Source organism: Nerophis ophidion, linkage group LG04, assembly GCF_033978795.1.
Source record: "Nerophis ophidion isolate RoL-2023_Sa linkage group LG04, RoL_Noph_v1.0, whole genome shotgun sequence".
Taxonomy (NCBI): Eukaryota; Metazoa; Chordata; class Actinopteri; order Syngnathiformes; family Syngnathidae; genus Nerophis; species Nerophis ophidion.
Window position 1 is genome coordinate 52006047 of NC_084614.1, and position 8843 is coordinate 52014889.

Sequence of the window (8843 nt, forward strand, 5' to 3'; positions counted from 1 at the left end):
CGACCTGGATAAGGAGAAACAAGCTTTGGCTGTTGCTTTATCACTGAGGGGGAGAGCTAGAGATACAGCTTTGGAAATACCTGCGGATGATTTGAACAAAGATGATGGATGAAGACCCTTGTAAAGGCGTTGGATAATGTATTCTTAAAAGAAGAAAAGGACAGAGCTTATGATGCATACACGGACTTTGACAAAATTCGGAGAGAAAACAAAGTTTCCATGGCGGATTACATCATTCAGTTCGCGCAGATGTACAACAAAATGCGCAAATTTGACATGATTCTTCCCGACGCTGTTTTGGCATTAAAGTTGTTGGATACAGCCAGTCTAGATGTTAAAGATAAACAGCTTGCGCTTACAGCTTGTTCAACACTTACATTTGCAAGCATGAAGTCAGCTCTAAAAAATATTTTTGTAGACAATATGAAGCCGGCCACATGCGGCGGGGGAATTCATGTGTGTGAAGATGTTGCTTTCTATGTGGATTAAAGAAAAAGAGACGGAAGGAAATTTCGTTCCCAACCCGACCAAAAGAGGGCGCCGTTGACTGGCTCAAACCCACTAGATAGGTTTGGTAGGAGGTCAAAGTGTGTAATTTGCCAGAGTACATTTCACTGGGCTAAGGACTTCCCAAATAAGGCTGAACGTGTAAAACTGAGAGAGGAAAATGAAGAGACAAAATTAATTGAAGAGTGCAATGTTGCATTGTTTTCTAAAGAGTCAGTATCTGATGCTGAAATATTCATGGTAGAAGCCCTAGGTTCAGCTGTAATTGACACTGCATGCACCAGAACAGTCTGTGGTGAAAATGGCTGGACAATTACATTCATACACTGAAGGAGAGTGACAAGAAAAAAATGGAAAATACACAGAATAAAAGAGCTTTTAAGTTTGGTGATGGACAAGTTGTTCATTCCATAAAAAAAATGAAAGTCCCAGCTAAAATAGGCCAAACCAGGTGCTGCATAGAGACTGAGGTGGTCTCAGTGAACATTACTTTACTACTAAGTAAAACATCACTTAAGAGGGCAAAAGCAGTGCTTGACATTGAGAATGATAAAGCCACAATGTTTCAGAAACCAGTGCCTCTTGAGATTACATCCTCAGGACACTACTGTGTAAGCATAGTGGACAGAGATTGCACAGCCACCCATGGGAATCAACCCCAAACTGATGAGGTTCTGGCCATAAGAGAAGGCATGAGTAAAGATGAAAAACAGAAAGTATTGGTAAAACTTCACAAGCAGTTTGGACATTACTAATTAGTGCTGGAAGTAATGATGATGAGAGTGTTTCTATTCTGAAGGACATTGTAAGCTGCTGTGAAACACTTGATAACTCGATGACAACCTTCTTCTTTGTAGAAGTATATTTTACTCAGTGTAAATTCAAGGAACACAATAACAAACTAGCCACTGCCGTTCACATTTACCGACCAACTACCGGAGCCCACGCATCGAGCAATGCATGCTGGGAGGTACCGTAAATACACTAAAAGAGTGGCTGAACCGTAAGTACCGTATTTTTCGGACTATAAGTCGCATTTTTTTCATAGTTAAATCAGGGGTGCGACTTATACTCAGGAGCGGCTTATGTGTGAAATTATTAACACATTACCGTAAAATATCAAATAATATTATTTAGCTCATTCATGTAAGAGTCTAGTCGTACAGTACAAGATTTCATGGGATTTAGCGATTAGGAGTGACAGATTGTTTGGTAAATGTATAACATGTTCTATATGTTATAGTTATTTGAATGACTCTTACCATAATATGTTACGTTAACTTACCAGGCACCTTCTCTGTTGGTTATTTATGCGTCATATAACGTACACTTATTCAACCCGTTGTTCACTATTCTTTATTTATTTTAAATTGCCTTTCAAATGTCTATTCTTGGTGTTGGGTTTTATCAACAGCAGAATGCTCCAATTGTGAAGAATAAATTGGATCATTGGGATTTGAATTTAGCTGGCAAACATAGAACACTGTGGTCCAAAATTGTGATTTACATAACTGAAGCGTTCTTCACGGAACCACTTTAAGTGCTCTCCTTTTTAGCAGTTAACAGATTTTTCTTAATGTGATTTATGTAACTAATGTGTTGCTATACCTTGTTTAATTCAGATGCAGTCAGTAGTTATTTGTTCAACTTCTTGAATTATAATAGTGGTGTTTCTGAAGGTTCCAATTTCAGTCCCCTCCTTTTCATCATTTTGATTATTCAACTGGTTGCCCGCCAGTTCAGTTCTAAGGACTTGTGAGCAACTCACATTTTTGCAGCAGATTCTTAAAAATACAAGAGTGCTATCATTGACTAGCTTTTTTGCAGAAAGTCCTTAAAAACAGCAGGGCGCTCCTGTAACTCTGACAAGATAAATAGACCAAAATCAACTGTGTACTGTACTGTGGTTCGCAGGAATAAACAAAAGAACACTAAAAGATAATAAGCCTGTCCTTCCGGCCTTTAGCTTTCTGGAAATGTGGCCCCCAAAACATTTTAGTTGAATATCGCCGACATAGATAAACATCGACATTTCTGTAGACACCAAAAAAGGCTTATTGTCTTTACAATATTTTATACTCTCATCCAACGTAGCTGCTGTATCAAATACATTTCCCCCAAAAATGCGACTTATACTCCAGTGTGTCTTATATATGTTTTTTTTCCCTTCTTTATTATGCATTTTCGGCAGGTGCGACTTATACTCCGGAGCGACTTATACTCCGAAAAATACGGTAACATAAAAATGCGCAATGCAAAAACAGAACATTTACAATTTCCCACTTTTCTTTTTTCCTTTTTTTTTTAACACAAAATCACAATCTGTTATTAATGTCCATAAGTATAAAAAATGTAAGACCATAGTGACTGACAAAAAAATCTTATAAAAAAAACTGTCCACAAAAGAATAGTCTCTATTCCAGTTTCCACTCTCCAACTGAGTGTCTTAAGGAGCTAAAGTGCGGATGCACCTCGTTTTGTCTAACAGTCAGCTAGCTGCTCTCCTGTAGGTGCCCAGAGTATCTGTTGGATTCTTTTACTCTGAAGATGTTCTTTGATGCCCCTTATTTCAAGGCGGAGCCTTTTTCTCTGTCACTCACTTAGTAGACTTGATGGCGTCGGCAAGGGAGTGGTTATCAGTGACACACACTATTGGTAAGACATGCTGTGATACATTCCCTGTGGTAAGTTCTGCATGAAGGTCAGATAAATAAATGGCAGTGTCAACAGCATCTGCAAGAGGAAGAGTTTCTCCAGCAAGAGTACTTCGTACGACTCTCCTGATCTTTTTTGACTGCCAATAAAATACACAGGTGAGAATCTTCCTTCCTCACCCATCAACAGAATGAGATGTCCCCCATGAGTGCCTCCATCTGGAAGGTTTCCCAGCGAAGCGTCGCAGAATACTATAGCTTTAGAGAACTGTCTTTTCCCAGGTTCTGAAACTTCAGTGTCACTTGTTAAATGATAAATGGGGTGTACTTGTATAGCGCTTTTCTACCTTCAAGGTACTCAAAGCGCTTTGACACTACTTCCACATTTACCCATTCACACACTCATTCACACACTGATGGAGGGAGCTGCCATGCAAGGCGCCAACCAGCACACATCAGGAGCAAGGGTGAAGTGTCTTGCTCAGGACACAACGGACATGACGAGGTTGGTACTAGGTGGGATTTGAACCAGGGACGCTCGGGTTGCGCACGGCCACTCTCCCCACTGCGCCACGCCGTCCCTTGTTCTGATTTTAATTTTCTCACTACCTTGTTTGTGTCATGTAAAGTCTGCACAGTAGCATGTTTTATGTGAACATAATATCCGGTCTACTTTGTCTGGCAACCCACAGACGTTGACCTATTTTTGATCTCAGGTCCTCAATTTCACTTTCAGTCAAAAGAGCATTCCGTCTCATGGTTCTGGAGATGTCTATTTGAATTGGCTGGAGATTATGTATGTAACTGTTGTGATGCAGACATGTCCCTCCATTTGCAGTGACATACTCCATGCCAACATAGCAAAAACTGCATTGATGTTCTGTAGACAGTGAACAACACAAAATAGGAATTGGATGGTTTAGTTTGTAACACACATGCTGAATATGTCTGAAAAGGAGACAAGTTTACAGTATTTAATGATACCTTTTTTCTCATTATCGATGATCTTTATTGCCCCTTTTTGCAGTATTGTTAGTGAGGTGTACTGTGTCATTATTTCATCCAATTGCACAGTAAATCAAACATGTCAAAAGCAGTGCAGCGTTAGAAGTAATTTATGCTCTAGGACAGGGGTAGGGAACCTATGGCTCTAGAGCAGGGGTGACAAACTCAAATGCAGAGAGGGCCAAAATTTAAAACCGAACAAAGCCGCGGGCCGAGATTGAACAAATTAACCTATTAATGGGGACCCAAACAAGTTTTGCATTGAATATTGAAAAAGCAAGGCTTATATAACTTTATAGTGACATGCTTTTCGAGTTTCAAATAACAATAATAATTAAAAAATATCAATGGCTTATCAAATAAAATTTTAATAAAAATTGAATGCCTCTTTTCGACGGTGGGGTTGAGGTGGACGGGGTTTGGTGATAGCGAGGGGTGTATATTGGATCGTCCCGGGAAGAATTAGTGCTGCAAGGCGTTCTGGGTATTTGTTCTGTTGTGTTTATGATGTGTTACGGTGCGGATGTTCTCCCGAAATGTGTCATTCTTGTTTGGTGTGGGTTCACAGTGTGGCGCATATTTGTAACAGTGTTAAAGTTATTTATACGGCCACCCTCAGTGGGACATGTATGGCTGTTGACCAAGTATGCCTTGCATTCACTTGTGTGTGTGTGTAAGCAGCATATATGATGTGACTGGGCCGGCACGCTGTTTGTATGGAGGAAAAGCGGACGTGGAGACAGGTTGTAGAGAACGCCAAAGGCAGTGCCTTTAAAGCCCACCCCAAATATTGTTGTCCGGGATGAAATTCGGGAGGGGCACTGAACTTTGGGAGTCTCCCGGGAAAATCGAGAGGGTTGGCAAGTAAGAGTGTTAGCGGTGAATGCGGTGTTACAGCTGCGGGCCAGCTCTAATGTTAATTTGATATTGCCTCAAGGGCCAAATGAAATTACACGGCGGGCCTAATTTGGCCCGCGGGCCAGAGTTTGACACTCATGCTCTAGATCCAGATGTGGCTCTCAGATAAATCTTAGCTGGCATTGCTTAACACGCTAAGTCAGTGTTTTTCAACCTTTTTTGAGCCAAAACACATTTTTTTCATTTAAAAAATTCTGAGGCGCACCACCAGCAGAAAAAAAAAAAAATTAAACTCAGTAGCCGATATTGACAAAGAAAAAAAATTCTCGCAATAGCTCTTGTCTCTATGTAGGTGTAATATCTAGCCAGAACTTATTTTGAGTTTTTTCGGTGTTTTCCTGTGTGACTTGCGCTCCTATTTTGGTGGCTTTTCTTCTTTTGTTGGTATTTTCCTGTAGCACAGTGGTTCTCAAATGGGGGTACGCGTACCCCTGGGGGTACTTGAAGGTATGCCAAGGGGTACCTGAGATTTAAAAAAAATATATTCTAAAAATAGCAACAATTAAAAAATCCTTTATAAATATATTTATTGAATAATACTTCAACAAAATATGAATGTAAGGTCATAAACTGTGAAAAGAAATGCAACAATGCAATATTCAGTGTTGAATTAAGTTCATGAATCCAGATGGATCTCTATTACAATCCCCAAATAGGGCACTTTAAGTTGATGATTACTTCTATGTGTAGAAATATTTATTTATAATTGAATCACTTGTTTATTTTTCAACAAGTTTTTAGTTATTTTTATATCTTTTTTTCCAAATAGTTCAAGAAAGACCACTACAAATACGCAATATTTTGCTCTATTATACAATTCAATAAATCAGAAACTGATGACATAGTACTGTATTTTACTTCTTTATCTCTTTTGTTCAACCAAAAATGCTTTGCTCTGATTAGGGGGTACTTGAATTAAAAAAAAATTCACAGGGGGTACATCACTGAAAAAAAGTTGAGAACCACTGCTGTAGCAATTTCATGTCCTCCTTGAATGCTATTCATCGCACCTGCTTTGTTTTTACAATGAATACTATTTAAGTTGTGCGGACGCACTCCTTCTTTGTGTGGACATTGTTGATTGTCATGCCATGTACGGATGTACTTTGTGGACGCCGTCTGCTCCGCACACTGTAAGTCTTTGCTGTCGTCCAGCATTCTGTTTTTGTTTACTTTGCAGCCAGTTCAGTTTTAGTTTTGTTTTGCTTCAATGCCTTTTCTTAGAGGCACTCGCCTTTTGTTTATTTTTAGTTTAAGTGTTGGATACCTTTTTACCTACATGCTGCCTCCTGCATATTGTGATCACGACATACCATGTTCCCGACATCTACAAAAGAAATTAGCTACCTGCTGCCACCTACTGATATGGAAGAGTATTACACACTTACGCTGCCGAGCTCTAGACAGCACAGACACTCAATAACAGCACATTTTTTAATTATAGTTACAGGTTTGCCAAAAATATTATCAACCCAATTAGGTGAAATTACATAATGTCTCCCACGACACACCAGACTGTATCTCACGGCACACTATAGTGTGCCGCGGCACAGTGGTTGAAAAACACAGCAATAAGTAATGAATAATTCCGCTGGTAATCACAGTGTTAAAAATAACATTCAAAATATAAAACATTCTCATGCATTTTAATCCATCCATCCGTTTTCTACCGTTCCTTTTCAAGAAGTCGCATTCATGGTAAGAACTATTTTATTCATTAGCTTCAGAATAACAACGTTATTAAAAAGAAGAAGATACTTATTGTATTCTTAAAATGTTGGTCTTACTTAAAAATGCACACATTTATTTGTATTCAGTGTTAAAAATTATTATATGGCTCTCTCGGAAATACATTTTATAATGTTTTGCTTTCATGGCTCTCTCAGCCAAAAAGGTTCTCGACCCCTGTAGTCTCTGACTACAAGATAGAATTAGAACTCTGATGCAGTGTGTAGAAAATAATGCGCAACATATAGATAATGATATAGATACACTGCAAGTGGCACAAGGCCAATTAAATGAAACATCCACTGAGCTGAACAATGCAAGTAGGAAAAAAATATAACACAACAGACATGTGCAAAGCTGAGAGGCATTGTGGCAAACATGTCATGACCTGCCTGGGCAGATCAGACTCTGTATGTTGTTTCCCTGTGTTAATGAGTTTAGTTAGTCCCATTGCTTCTTCCTCCGTGTTTTTTCCCACCTCCTGTGCACTTACCCTGCCTCACCACAATCAGGATGGAGGACTGATAGACACCTGCCTCTGTTTGTTACTAAGGACACTCACCTGCTGCAAATCCCAGACAGCTTCATATACCAGCCTTGCCATTCAGTCAGGGCTAAATAAATCATTGTAATTGTTACTTGGGTTTACTTGTGTTTACTTGTATTTCATGACAATTGGAGGTAAGCTTTTTGTATGCTTGGGTTTTGCTGCTTCCTGTGGACTTTTCATGTCACACTAGTTATTTTCTTTTTTTGTTTGTGTAATAGTTTTTGTTTCTTGTTGATGAAATACAGTTTTATCAGCACACAGTTTACTGTCTCTGTACCTTGGGGTCAAAGCTACCACAACAATGCACCACTATCAAGACAAAATAGCTTTTCTTGGAAAACAAGGTGTCACCTAGAACTACTGCATTTGGACGTCGTAAATCAAGGTTCTTCAACTGGCGCCCCAGGAGCCAAACCAGGCCACAGCAGCCCACGAGTTCAGCTGGACCTAGGGAGACTAACATTTGTACATCAAATTCATAAAAACAGCAGAATGCTCCTATTGTAAAGACTAAATAGGCATTTGAACTTAGCTGGCAAACATAGAACACTGTGGTCCAAAATTGTGATTTACATAACTGAAGCGTTCCTCACGGAACCCCTTTAAGTGCTCTCCTTTTTAGCAGTTAACAGATTTTTCTTAATGTGATTTATGTAACTAATATGTTGCTATACCTTGTTTAATTCAGATGCGGTCAATAGTTATTTGTTCATCTTCTTGAATTATACTAGTGCTGTTTCTGAAGGTTCCAATTTCAGTCCCCTTTTTTTCATCATTTTGGTTATTCAACTGGTTGCCCGCCAGTTCAGTTCTAAAGACTTGTGAGCGACTCACATTTTTGCAGCAGATTCTTAAAAATACAAGAGTGCTGTCATTGACTAGCTTTTTTGCAGAAAGTCCTTAAAAACAGCAGAGCGCTCCTGTAATTCTGACAAGATAAACAGACCAAAATCAACTGTGTACTCTACTGTTGTTCGCAGGAATAAACAAAATAACACTAAAAGATAATAAGCCTGTCCTTCCGGCCTTGTGGCCCCCAAAACATTTTAGTTGATTATCGCCGACATAGATAAACATCGACATTTCTGTAGACACCAATAAAGGCTTATTGTCTTTACAATATTTTATACTCTCATATAACATAGCTGCTGTAGTAACTTCTCAACTGAAATGACAATAAAGCTTTAATAATTGCTGCATACCTTGCACTGAACATGGAGTCTCTGGGTTTTAATGCTGTACAACTTGTCAGTTGTTCTGTTGCTGTTGTCGTTCTACACTATTTAGCGATAATGGGAATAATGATTTTTCATGGAAACTACCCACATAGATCTCAAATGTTATGTTGCCAAAAGCAGTTAAAAATGTCAGATCACTTTTTAGTAATAAGAAAAACACAATGAAAATAAACGTAACTTGGGGGAGACTTAATCAAGTTTACCCAAGACTAAAAGTAAACAGACAACAGGCTTATTTCCAAA

At 38.9% G+C, this 8843-nt stretch overlaps 1 protein-coding gene across 6 annotated transcripts in view; it reads right to left on the reverse strand.

Moving 5' to 3' along the window:
• The window catches only part of camkk1a (calcium/calmodulin-dependent protein kinase kinase 1, alpha a), a 202275-nt gene that overhangs the window by 116639 nt on the left and 76793 nt on the right, over positions 1-8843 (reverse strand). The window contains exon 1 of one of the 6 annotated variants that reach the window (XM_061898331.1): positions 5-55. The exons of the other annotated variants lie outside the window; for them this stretch is intronic. The gene's annotated coding sequence lies outside the window, so the exon portion shown is untranslated. Of the gene's footprint in view, positions 1-4; positions 56-8843 lie in introns of those variants that run through there. 6 annotated transcript variants of the gene reach the window in all.